Source organism: Megascapheus bottae, chromosome 1 (assembly GCF_031878675.1).
Source record: "Megascapheus bottae isolate mThoBot1 chromosome 1, mThoBot2.hap1, whole genome shotgun sequence".
In the NCBI taxonomy this organism is placed as follows: domain Eukaryota; kingdom Metazoa; phylum Chordata; class Mammalia; order Rodentia; family Geomyidae; genus Megascapheus; species Megascapheus bottae.
In genome coordinates this window covers 22,520,984-22,535,115 of record NC_143509.1, presented here as the reverse complement: position 1 = coordinate 22,535,115, position 14,132 = coordinate 22,520,984, and the positions used below count along the sequence as shown (strand labels likewise).

The following is a 14,132-nucleotide window of genomic DNA, read 5'->3' as shown; positions in this document are numbered from 1 at the left end:
ACACACATACACACACAGAGTCATCTATATTAAAAAAAAAAAAAAAAACAACTCCACAGCAATCAGAAGCAGTGGCAGGCAGCTCTTTCTCTTATTGGTTCCTTAAATCGACATCTTACATGAATCCATCTGCACTGTGAATCAAAAATATGCTCTAGTTTCCAAGCTATGCCTGACATGAGATGCTGCCAGTATGTAGAGCTAATCAGAAAGGTTTTCCAGAAGTTTCTGTCTCTGAAGAAAAGTTTAAGAGTGAAGATTAGCTTACCAGAACACTTACAAGTATTTCAATGTCAATGAAGGGCAGTCAATGAATAGCACAACAAATGTGCATAACATGTTTAGCTGAATAAAAAAACAGTTCACACAAGTAAAATTCAACGTAGATTAATGCAATGAAAAAGTCTGATCACCTGACTGCTTAATTGTATGGCTGTAGGCTTTTCACACAATGTTGCTCTTTGAATACAACTAACTTTTAGAGTAGCAGGTCAATATAAGACCAAGCCCATTAATATGCAGACATGAATGGTAAAACTCATTTTTAGGGACTTCAGAATGTACTGGATTTCAAAATGACTTCTGTAATCCTAAATTTAAGTATTCCCATAAACAAACCTGAGGTAATTATATATTCAACTACCAAGAAATTTGAATCTTTAGAATCATCTTATCTGCCACAAAAGCAAGGAAGAGGGAGGACAGACAAATAGATGAAGTGTATGTGGGACAGTCATAACACTCAACCTGTGTCAAAATGGAAGTGGATAAGTTGGATTGGTGGGTTGATTGGTAGAGATAGAGAATGATAGAGGAGGTGACACTGGTTAAGTTGCATTTTACTCATATATTGATATATTGAATTGAAACCCCTTTCTATGACCACTGGAAGATGAGAAGAAACATTTAAAAGAATGAATTTAGGGAAAATAGACTTGTTGGCACAGTTCCTCCACTCTCCTTAACTATTCTTAGTTCTGCATCTTGGAAAACATATCAAACTTAGCACATTATGAAAGTCTTGATTCTGAGAGATCCTGACCTCTGTACAGTAATAGACTTCAACAAGTAGCTTTCAGTTGAATGAAACTGTGGAAAGTCTTTCTCTAAATATATTAATATTCATATGCGTGACCAAGAGTCAGTAACTTCAACTAAATTATGAGATGAATGTACATAAATGAGCTAGTAGGTATAAAGTCTATTGTAGTCTGTCACCCAAATAGCTATTTTAAAAATTAGCCCAGGCCAGGAGTTTGACCTCATGGTAGAGTGCTTGCCTAGCATGCACAAAGATCCGGGTTCAATTCCTTGGTACCATATACATAGCAAAAGCTGGAAGTGGTGGTGCTGTGGTTCAAGTGGTAGAGCTCTAACCATGAGAAAGCCCAAGGACAGTGCTCAGGCTCTGAGCTGAAGCCCAGGACTGGCAACAAAAACAATTAGCCCAGATTCCATAACATCGCCCTTCCAAGCCTTGGAAGGAGGAAGTGAGAAAACCAGAAACCCCAATCAGTCCCACAGCTCCAGCCAGCCCTTCACACTTTTAGTGGGGATGGAAATCTTTTGTCTGTTCTCCTTTATCCAGTCACATCATTCATATACGACCCTTCAGAAAGAGGCACTATAAAGGGGTCGAAATGAATGTGATTTTCTTCAGGCAAATGAGAAGACCCAATCAGAATAAATACTCTTTCTATGGTGATTTTAAAGAAACAACATTGCCGGAATTAATAAAATGCTCAAACATTTTGAGTAGGACAAATAGAAAACATTCCAAAGAGACAGTTATAAGGCACGACATAGATGATCCTCTTAGTTTAGAGTTCTCTTCTTAAAGCTTACCATAGGAAGCATTCTTTCTGCCCTTAATTCTATCTGGATTGAGCAGAAATTGAATTCACAAATTAAGACTGTGCTGAGTGTTTATGACACATCATCTTATCTAATTCTCACAGCAACTGTTGTGGCTTTTGTCACTACCACTATCCTAAATTTTTCAGATGAGGGGAGTCTTCGCAAGATTAAATAACTGGTGATGGTTACAAAAATAGTATGTGACAGATGGAACTAAACCCAGTGTCTTTTGGGTCCAGTGCACTTGACCTCATGCAACATGCCTTAATGCACCATAAAAGGGTTTAGTAAAGTTCACCCATCCCCTCTTACCAATGAGCTCTTTCTAGGAATCATTTATTTCTCATTAATTTTTATATCTCTAGAGCAGGAGATAATTTCTGATATAGAATGGGAAATCAATGACTGTCAAATGAATAAGATGATGAATTAATAAAGGAAGGAAGGAATAAAATAAAAAAGATGCTAGAATATTGAAGTTAGTGTACAAAGCTAATATTCCACCAAGGATACCATTTTTTCTATCTCTCCATTTCTCTTTGTAAGAAAATATGAGTATTTTATGATAAGTACCATTTTTTTTGCTTTAGATTTCTGTGAAAGACATTCAGAAATATGTACTTTACCCATGGATTTATTCCATAATCAGAACATGACATAACCAAACCAGCATATAATCATATGTTTCCTATAATGAGTTACTTGAAGTGTGCTAATGGGTTACAATTTTGTAATCTAGATGTGAGAGGAAGATCTGTACTCTTGACAATATTCAACACAAGCACTTCAATTGGCTCTGGATTAAATACAAACCCCCTCTTTAGTGTTGCATAGCTGTTCTTTCTTTCCTTATCTATAAGCAGACAGTCTTAATTATTACCTTCACATCTTCTGCCATCTGTCTTCAGCTTCCGGCCAGCCTGACATTTGCAGTAATATCTGCCAATTGTATTACAGCATTGGTCCTGACAGCCACCATCACCAATAGCAAATTCATCTATATCTGCAATTGAATAGTTAAAAAGGATCAGACTCCTGAGTCCAAACCCACAAAAAGAAACTCTCCCAGAATGAAGAATCACAGTGACATCACGTTTTAACCTCAGATTAAGTGAGATCAAATATTGTTTCCTTAGAATCAGAGCCAATGCATGCTGGGTTTTATGTAATGAAAGAGACAGTCGAAATCTTTTGTACTGAAAATGCTACTTTTCAACAGTGGGCTAGAGTTTGATAGTCTTATGGATTTTAGGAGACCTATAGATCAGACCTTGGAATTCCCAAGTCCTTATTATAAGATGAGCCTGACAACACAGAGAGAAACCAGCATGAGAAGCTAGAAGTCACCACTTCACCTGTTACATGTCTTGTGATTGGCTTCTGAAATAATTCCTGAGCATCTATTTGGCAAAGGCTAGATACTAAGAGGAAGTTGAAAGAACAACTTGTCATTTCCTCCAGAGATTTACCTTCAGATGGGGTAAAGGACTAGAGTGGAATGTGATTGGGTTGTGTTGGTAGACTGGATATGACCAATGCTAAACCTGCTGCTAGACCTCTATGTTCTCTCTGTCTCCTCTTCAGTTGGCATCTGGAACACAACCCGACCTCTCTATAGGCTTGTCTGTGCCCTGTGAGTCGACTCATGGCTATAGTTCTGTTCAGGCTGAGTAGCTGACATAACAGATCCTGTCTCATGAGAGGAAGGCAGAGGAAGGGTCTGAAAGTGGAGGAAAATAGTGGGGAAAGGCAGGAAAGAATGAGAGAAAGGAAGAGGAAGACTGAGGGATCTGGAGGAGGGAATGGAGAATGGATTGTGAGGAGAATCAGGAGTCTGGGCTTTCTCAACACTAAGCAAACATGGAAGCAGTGTAGCAGATACTGAAAGAAGGAGGAGAGGAGAAAATAGGCAGCAAACAATCATGTGTATTGGTTGGACAACACCAGTTTTTGTCTATGTATGCATACACAGCCCTTGAGAATACATCTGCTTGTTTTGAACTTTTCACGAAGTATGTCATATACACTGATGGTACAGTATTCTCAGGCATACACCCTTTATTGATTTTGCAGAAACTAAATGTTCAAAAGCAACATTTTTAAGATGCTGGGGCTCCAGCAACTTCAGGGCTTGGAACCATTAGGCAAGTCTATCATGAAGCTACATCCCTGTGTCACCTATAATCTTAATGCAGTGCCAGAAGAGGATCCCAAGAATACTCTGACTGGCTTGCAATAATACTCCTAATCATTACAACCCTACAAGCTACATGTGATATGCAATACCATAATTATACAAAACATTCAAATATCTATCTAAATCTATCTATGAATCTATCATAATTACCATCACCATCATCATCACCTATCTACCTATGGATATAACTGCACTGCAGTTTTGTGTGCGCATTTCCACGTGCACTCTGGAAGATACGCAGTTTGCTGTTGAATGTAATTGTAGCTACTCCATTCTTACATCAGTATATTTATTATTGTACTCCATGAATATGTCATGATACTAGTTTTTCCACTTCACAAATAATGAACAACTGGATATTGCCTTCCTTTTGTTTTGTTTATTTCTTAAAGCATCAGTCCTGGGTCATGAACTCAGGATTTGGGCATTGTCCCTGAGCTCTTTTGCTCAAGGCTAGCACTCTACCATACTAAGCCATAGCACCACTTCCTGTATTCTGGTAGTTAATTGCACAGGCATTCTTGCAGTGGCTGCCTTGAAACTAAGATCCTTAGAGCTCAGCCTATTGAGTAGCTAGGATTACAGGTATGAGCCCGGCTAGGTTTTTCTTCATGTGAAGGATATTCTTGCAGACATTCTCATACATGTCTTCATTGAACTTACGTACGAATTTCTATTGAGTAAAACTTACTTAGACTGGAATTGCTGGGTCAAAAAGTAGGATATGCTTTATTTTGTAAGACTAATTGCCACCCTTACCAGCTGTGTATTAGGGAACAGATGTTATTCATTCTTGCCAACATTTGGAATATTCTGTTTTTTCCCTTTCATTTACGTTCTTCCCACAATTTTATAATAGATTATGTTGTGCCTTCAATTTGCATTTTCCTGATTATTAATTAGGTTAGGCACATTTTCATTTTATTGGCCATTTTGGATGACATTTGTTGAGATGTTTTTCCAAACATCCGTTCCATTTTTTAAATTCTTAAAATTTAGCTATTTTACTTGGGAAAATTCAGATATAAAATTGAACAGAAATGATGGCAATGATAATCTTGGTCTTCCCTTAGAACTCTGAAGGGTAGTTTCTATCATTTTACTGTGCACATAAATGTATACCCTAGGACTGGATCTATGGATCCAGCAGGATTCATTTTATCAGAATAAAAAAGTTGCGAGGCTCAGTGGCTCATACCTACATCCTAGCTACTCAGGAGGCTGAGATCTGAGGATCTGAGGACCACCGTTCAAAGCCACCCTGGGAACTAAGGATTGTGAGACTCTTATCTCTAATTAATCACTAGAAAAGGGGAAGTGGAGCTATGGCTTATGGGGTAGGGTTGTGGTCTTGAGCTGAAGAGCTCAGGCCCAGAGTTCAGGCCACTGCCCCCGCCCCCGAAAAAAATCCTTTCCACTTCTACTTTGCTACATATTGTTATTTTAAATATGTGGTAAATTTTACCTGCTACTTTTTACTGACTCTATAAAGATAATTATACAATTTTCTTATTAATGGATTATATATGATTAATAATACTGATTGATTGGGTTTCACATCCTTGAAATAACAGACCACTCTTTTTCCTGGAGTTTCATATTATTTTCATAGGGGATTTGCATGCAATGTAATATTCTTTGAATTTTGGAACCCAAGTTGTACTGTATACAAAAATCAGGGTGGAAGGTTTTCTTCTTTTTTCTTTACTTTGTAGGAAGCAATATGTTTAAGATGAATGTAATTCCCTACTTAAATGTTCTGATAAATTTATCTAGTACCTGGAATTGTGTCTCTGAGATTGTGTTGTGTTAGACTTACCAATGAGTTCAATTTAGTTTTGCAGTTCACTATATTGAAGACGTTATATACATCAAGGTAATTTTCCATTTTGTGTACATGGGAAAATGTATTAAGTTATTCATGGCATTTTCATGCTATTTTTAATTTTTTAATTAAGTTTTATTGTCAAGACAGTGTACAGAGGGGATACAGTTACATATGTAAGGTAGTGAGTACATTTCTTGTCAAAGGTTGTGACCCTCTCCTTTCTTTTTCTGCCACTTTCCTTCTCCTCCAATCTTTCCCCTCCCCCATCTAGTTGTTAAGTTCATTTCCAACATATTGTATTATGAGTATTGCTACTGCATTGGTTCACTCTTTGTCTTTTGCTCAATGTTTTGTTGTTTCCTTTCCTAAATCAAATAAATGTACATACAATACACATGGCACCAAAACCAAATACAGTGACTGCAGGGGATAAACCATAGGGAACAAATGAAAGAAATAAGAAATAACCTCACATAGTACATTAAAAAGAACCACCACCAAGAAAAACCTCTTGTTTAGATATCTTGAAGTTAATTTTACTTAGCATCATCTTTTATGGTCATATGTACAACCGCAGAGTTTCTGCATGGCAAAGGGCACAGCTAGCCAGATAAATAGAAAGCCGGTAGATTTGGAGAAGGTCTTCACTAGCCATAAAACAGACAAAGGCTTCATATCTAAAATATACTTAGAACTCAAAAAATTGAATCCCCCCAAAACAAATCCTTAAAGAAACAAAGCACTACATTAAAAATTGGGATAAAGACTTAAAGACAGACTTATCTGAAGAGGAAATAAGAGTTGCCAATAGACACATGATGAAATGTTGGACATTTCTGGCAATAAAAGAAATGCAAATCAAAACAACTTTGAGATTCCATCTCACCCTAGTTAAATGGCCTTTATCAAGAAATCTAATAACAACAGATGCTAGTGGTGATGTGGCCAAAAGGGAATGCTACTACACTCTTGGTGGGCATGTAGAGTTGTTCAACCACACCAGAAAGCAGTATGGAAATTCCTCAAAAGATTAAGCATAGAGATACCCAATGATCCTGCAATCCCACTACAAACCAGTCCATACTAAAGCTACCAGCACAACCATGCTCATTGCAGCATTATTTACCAGCTAAGATATAAAACCAAGCCAGATGTCCCTGAGCAGATGAATGGATCAGGATGATGGGGTATCTATACAGAATGCAATTGTATGCTGTCATCAGAAAGGATGACATCACCCCATTTGTAAGGACATGGAAAGACTTGGAAAAAATCATATTAATTGAAGTAAGCCAGACCCAAAGAAACACAGATCCCATGATTTCTCTCATTTGTAATAATAAGTATATTAGACCTAGGATAGGTCTAACAGAAGATCTCAATGCTTTTTTAAAAATTTCTCTCTATTTTGTAGTTAAGTCTTCTTGACATTTACTCTTATTCTTGGAATTCAAAATATGTGCCTTCCTTTCCTTCTCATGCTCTGTTGGCATGTATCAATTTTATTTATCATCTATCTATCCCTTGATCTATCACCTATGTATCTCATAATCACCATCATCATCATCACCACAACCACCACATCATCATCATCATCATCATCAACTATCACCTATATGTGTTTGGATTTTCCAAGAAAAAATGTTATATTGATTTTTCAATAATGTACATTTTCCACTTATTTTATTTGAGCTATGTTCTTTTGGATTGCCCTTCTTTTACTTTCCACAAGTTTGTTTCATTGTTCTCAAGGCAGAAATTTAGATCACTGTTTTTCAGCTTTTGTTCTTTGAAGGTATTTCTTATTATTTATATATGTGCAGCAATCTACATTAACACTTAAATGGTTTAAAAACATACTTTATGATTGTGATTCACATTTCTGGTGTTTGAAGGACACAGTGGGTTATGTCCATTTAGGATCCCACAGTAGGTACTGGTCAGGTGGCATCTGGGGCTAGACTTAGAATGCAGATGTTTCAGACATGCTGGGATTTGGGCTGAGGTTTTTGAGACAGCTGGGAGACAAGAGTCTCTGTCTCTGTCCTCTCTTCTGCCTCTCTATCCCTCTCGCTGTGTCCCTCTCTGGGGGTTTCAGACTTGAGTCATTTTATATAGTGGCTATTGACCCTAGAGTGATCAAAAAAGATGTTGCAAGGCAACTTATGATCTCTTTGTAAAAGCCAGACAGTATCACTTCTTAAATATCTATCAATGAAATAAGTTATAGGCAAATGACATTTGAGGAAGACGAATTCCATAAAACATTAAATGCATGTCCAGAAGAATTAAAAAAATCAATGGTAATCCACTCAAAGACAATATATTTCATTGTCATTATAGACTATTTTCCTACAAATAGTTTCATTTTTATTTGAGGTATTTTATATATTTTAATGATAATAATTGGAGCATTTCATAATCTTCATTGTAATTCCTAAGCTACATTGACAATTCTTCAAGATATTTTGAAATATACTAGCAGAGAGTTCAAGATAATTGAGTGATTTCTAATCTCTCATTATTACCAAATGTTAAATGATATGAGAAAATTAGATCTAAGGTACACTGTGATATGATAAATTACTCAGACACAGTGAGATAGAAACTCAGACGCAGTGAGACCAAAAGAGGATACTCTTAGAAGAGAAACGCAAAAGTGTAATGCCTAAGTGCCTCTTCATGTTTGTAGAAAATAATATACATACTGAAATGAACACCAAGATGTAGAAACGAGTCGTCTCATTTTTCTTTCTTTTTCATTTTTCTTTTGGATGATCCTGTCTTCTTTACCCTCTGTATGGTATATTCAAGTGTACATCTTCAGAAGAGTTGGGGGAGGATAGAACACTTGAGGGGAAAAAGGTGAAAAAGGGAAACAGTGGAGCTCACTGGACACTGATGAAGATGAACTACATTCACAACGTAAGTCTGGACGGAAGGGCTGGGAGAGAGTGAGGGAACAGAATACACTGTGTGAAAGAAAGGTACTCAATTACCTGACTTATGGAATTATAATCCCTGTGTACAACACCTCCATATTAACAATAAAGTAAAATTCATGACAAAGCTTTTAAAGTTGACTGCTGGTGGCTCATGCCTAAAATCCTAGCTACTCAGGAATCTGATATATCTGAGGATGACAGTTTGAAGCCAGCCTGGGGGGGGAAAGGCCATAGGATTCTTATCTTCAATTAACCAACAAAACAAAACAAAACAGAATTAGCACTGTGGCTCAAATTAGTAGAGCAATAGCTTTGAGTGAAAAAGCCCAGGACAGTGCCCAGGCCCTATGTTCAACCCTGTGGATATCCCCTTACCCCCCACTCCACCCCACCAAAAGCTGAAGTAGATTCTACAGAAGTTCAATTCCTTAAAATTTGTTAAAACTTGCTGTAATTTTCAGCACATGGGCAAATCTGGATGAAAATTATATATTACGCATTTCAATAATTGATGAATGTGTGAGTTTAATTCGCTCAAGTTCATTAGGCATGTCTTTTGTGTCTGTACATCCTTAAGGGTTCTCTTCTACATTCAGGGAGAAAGATATAATCTCATCTCTTGGATTTGGCATTTGCCCTTTGAAGACTGAAATTTTTGTTGTTCATCATTTAAAGGTCCATAAGGAGGTCATACAAATTTAGAGTGGCTACAGCTTCCCAGGAGATCCAACCCTTTTTTATTATAAAATATGTCTCAATAGAGGAAGCAGCCAATCTTTTATTAAAGTTGACATTTTGTGATATTAGTATAATGGTATCAATTTCTTATTGGTTAATGTTTGCATGAAATTTCAATTTTAAAACATTTACATTTATTTATATACTTAAGAAATTATAGACACATGTATTTTTTTATTTTTTAACTCAGTCTAGCTATCTTTGGCTTGTGATAGAGGTAATACACATATTGGTCTCTAGTGTCATTAATGACATCTGAATTGAATTTGCTCCATTATTTTTCTAAATTTTTTTATATTTTTGGTTACTTTCATTCTCCAATATTATCTCATTTTAAATGATTATTTCAGAGTTCTCTTCTTACCCTTTATTAGACTGACAGCTAAGCATTGCTTTATTATTCTTTTAGTAGTTACCATAGATATTACAACATCTATTATTAATGTCTAATATAAATTAATACTTTAACCACTTCCATTGTCAGACTCTTGCATTTCAACTCCTTTAAGCTCAAACTTTTTGGATCACTGTCACAATTTATTTTTATTTTTACATATTTAAACCTCATAAATTTTACTGTTATTTTATTGAACCAGTGGAAACTTGAGACTATCCACGTATTTAACTTTCTTACTCCTTATAAGTGCTTCCTACAATAATTTCGTGTCTCTTTCCAAAACAATGCTCTTTGTGCATCTTTTCATAGAAATAAGCTGGCAAGAATTTTTTTTCATGTTTTCTTCCTCAAGTGAACTTTTAAATAAAATGTGCATCTCAAAACAGATTTATATATACAGGGAAAAATTGTAACTCCTACAACCCCCATTGATTCTGTGATCTGTGATGACAATCACTTTCCAAAAATATAGCTGTTGTTATAATCAATGAGTCAATAATATATTACTTGATTCATATTTCCTTTATTTGCAGTGTCCCTTTCCTGTTCCAGATGCTACCCAGATTTTATATTCCATTTAACGTCACATTTTATCTCCTTTTGGTAGTTAAGTTTCTCAGACTTCCCTTGTTATTAGTGGCTTTGAAAATTTCTCAGACTTCCCTTGTTATTAGTGACTTTGAGTATTTTGAGGACTACTGGTCAACCATCTTTTGAGAAGGACTTTGAATTTGATTTTTTTTTCTGATTCTTTCTTTGTTATGGCCTTAGAATATACTTTTGAGAGGAAGACCAGAGAGACCACGTACTCCTCACCTCATGATAACTTGATCCTGTCCTTGATTCCCTGGCTGCCACACTTGCTATTTGTGAGCTTCTTCATTTTAGAACAAAGATATAATTCTTTCCTCATTTTTTTTGTCAGTCCTGGGCTTGAGCTCAGAGCCTGAGCACTGTCCTTGGACTTTCTCAAGGCGAGAGCTCTACCACTTGCGCCTTAGCACCACTTCTGGCTTTTTTCTATGTATGTGCTACCAAAGAATTGAATTCAGGTCTTCATGCATGCTAGGCAAGCACTCTACCACTAGGTCAAACTCCCGGCCCTCATTCTTTCCTCTCCCTCTTCCTTCTCTTCCCAGTCTCCACTTTGGATCATAACACTCACAGTTCCAGCATGGGAAACTAAAGTTCTCTTCCTACAGAGTAGAGTATCTCCATAAATTATGTGGAATTCTTCATAGAAGACTTCCTACTCTCCATTTGTTACACAGTAGGTTTAGAAGAGTACTTTTCATCAGTGAAATAGAACTTGAGGTTATTAGTTGGCTTCTTCAAGCCTGTCAAAAGTCACTCAACTATTTAATTTTTTGAAAATAATGTGAATACATTTTTTCTCACATGTTCTACTATGTTGTGCTTAAATGTTTCACTTTGTGGTTTTCCTCTGGAGATTGTATCACACCTGAATGTTTTTATGGTTGATGTTTTTCTTTCAGGGTTAGAGAAATGTTCCAAATATGGTCTGTTCAACTATTGTCTCTGTCTCATTTTCTCTATGTTCTTCCATCTGATGTGGGTTTTTGAGACTTTATTACCTGAGCATCATTTGTTTTAGGCTATTTTCTGTTTAGTTTAGTTCTTGGGTTCAGGCTAGCTCTACTTGCCATGAATGTACCTAAATTCCATAATTTCATCTAGTGCATTTTTTATTTTCGACTATTTTAAGTTGATACTTTTAAACACCCTGCTTAGGTAGTTTTCCATGTGTAGTCATTTTTTTTAATTGCCTGATGATAAGGAACGGAAGCCCAGAAACATGGCTCTCATGCAAGGTGGCAGGTACATAGTGACAGCTGGGGCACTGCTGGATGCTGCAGCCACAGGAGTCCTGGGAATGACACTGCCACCCACAAGGGGAGGCTCCTGCCCACCTTCCTGCTCCATAACATCTTCCTTCCTTCCTTCCTTCCTTCCTTCCTTCCTTCCTTCCTTCCTTCCTTCCTTCCTTCCTTCCTACCTTCCTTCCTACCTTCCCTCCTTCCCTCCTTCCCTCCCTCTTTCCCTCCCTCCCTCCTTCCTCCCTTCCATTTTGTCTTATTTTCTTTTGTTATATCCTCTTTGATATCTCTGTTTGTGCCAGTGTATTCTGGGGCTTGAACTCAGTGCCTAGAGCTCTTGCTTAGGTTTTTTTGCTCAATGATGAGGATGCTGCTCTACTACTTGAGTTGTGCCTCCATTTCCCTGCTTTGTCTTATGAATAAGTTTTGGATGGAAAACACCCTCCTTCTTCTGGCTGCTTGGATATTTTTTAAAATGTCTTCAAGTAGAGAATGCAATTCATTTTTCTGGTTGTTCTCAGCAAAGGAATTGGTCTGTTCTATTTAGCTCATTGTAGCCAGAAGGGGAACAGCTGTTCACATTATTTATTGATCCTCCTTACTTTTCTTTACATTATTCCAAAGAAAATAACTGTCTTTATATAATTTTTAAAATTGGTTTCACACTTGATTTGAGCTAGGAATCCATTTTTAACAAAAATAAAGTCATCAAAAAAAGTAAAATTTATGATTAGGTACTGGGCTGTGTGTTGAGGAATATCATAGAGAAAAAAACCAGTGGGATATTAGGGGCATAAGTTTATTTGTTAAATGCAAATTATGTCCTAAACACAGGTTTCTGAAAAAAGTGGAAATATGTTGGAATGTGTATTGAGATCTATAATATCACTCTTAAAAGTTAATCTAAAAATACAGTCCTCAGGAATTTAGAATTTTTCATGTATCATAGTTTGCCTACTTCATAGTGAAGTGGTGATGCCATGTGTAATTATGCTTATTCCAAAAATGTATGCATATCAAAAAAGGCTCACACACATGTACACACACATGTATACATGCACATCAGTGCAAAAACTTTGTAGTAACTTAAATATTCATCAACATCAGTATAATTAAGTAAATTACATGCACTACTTCATTATAATTTGCAACAGTGGTTTTGCAATAATCACAAACTCTCTAATTAGCTTTTATTTCTTAACTCTTGTGTAAATCCAGTATTAACAGTTTAAAAATGTCGCATATTATGGTTTCTTTACATATATATTTCTTTAAAGAATTATACTACTTGGCCTTTTACTTCCAGAAAACTCAAAAACTGATAATATTGAATGCATACAAGAGTTAGAAAATGAAAATTTTTTTGTCAAAATGTTTATGAGATGATTAGTGATTTTAAAAAAGACATAAAGTCCCTTTTGCACAGGAATGAAATTGGTGTACAAGAAACAAAGACAGGTATTTCATAAGTATATTTGATATTTTTGAAGTTAGGTTAATTTCAGGAATAAAAAGCATAAATAGAAAGACCACAAGAAAGTCTCACATAAACTTATTTTTAAATTTCTTTGTATGTTGACATCTAACTTTTGACAAAGGTGCCCAAAATCCCCAATGGAGAACAGACAGCCTTACAATTAACTCTCCAGAGAAAACAGTATCCACATTCAAAAGACTGAAGCTAACCCCGTCTCTCATCCTTTACAAAAAAACTAATTCAAAACAGATCAAAAGTTTTAATGTTAAGACCTGAAACCTAAGAAAACAGGAAAATCAGGTAGCTATAAGCATTGGCAACTATTTTCTGAATATTACATAAATTGCTAGGGAAACAAAGAACATGAATTGACAAATTGGATTGTAGCCAATTAAAAACTATCCTTCATGTCACAGAAAATAGTTACCACACAACAACAACAACAAAACAACTCATGACTGGAAGAAAAATCATTTTAATCTTTTATTGGATAAAAGCATAAGATCTGAAATATGCTCAGAACTCTACAAATTGAACCCCCCAAAAGAATCCATTTAATAAATAGCCAAATGAGGGTAATAGAGAGTTTTCAAAGTAGGTGGTAGATAGATAATATAAAGAAATATGTAACATCTACCACAGGTAGCTAATGCTTGTGTCCTGGCTACCTGAGAAGTTAACATCTAAGACCATGCTCAACAGCCAGATCAGCAATTAATTCAAGAGAAAGAGACTTTATTCTCAATTTGCCAGCACAATTCCAGACTGGAATTATGGCTCAAGTAGTAGAAGGCTATTCATCTGTGAAAAGACTTCAGGAAAGCATAAGAGCCTGAATTCAAGCCCTGATATCAA

At 36.1% G+C, this 14,132-nt stretch overlaps 1 pseudogene; it reads right to left on the bottom strand.

The window, feature by feature from the left end:
- The window catches only part of LOC150068502 (uncharacterized), a 473,749-nt pseudogene that overhangs the window by 103,177 nt on the left and 356,440 nt on the right, over positions 1 to 14,132 (bottom strand).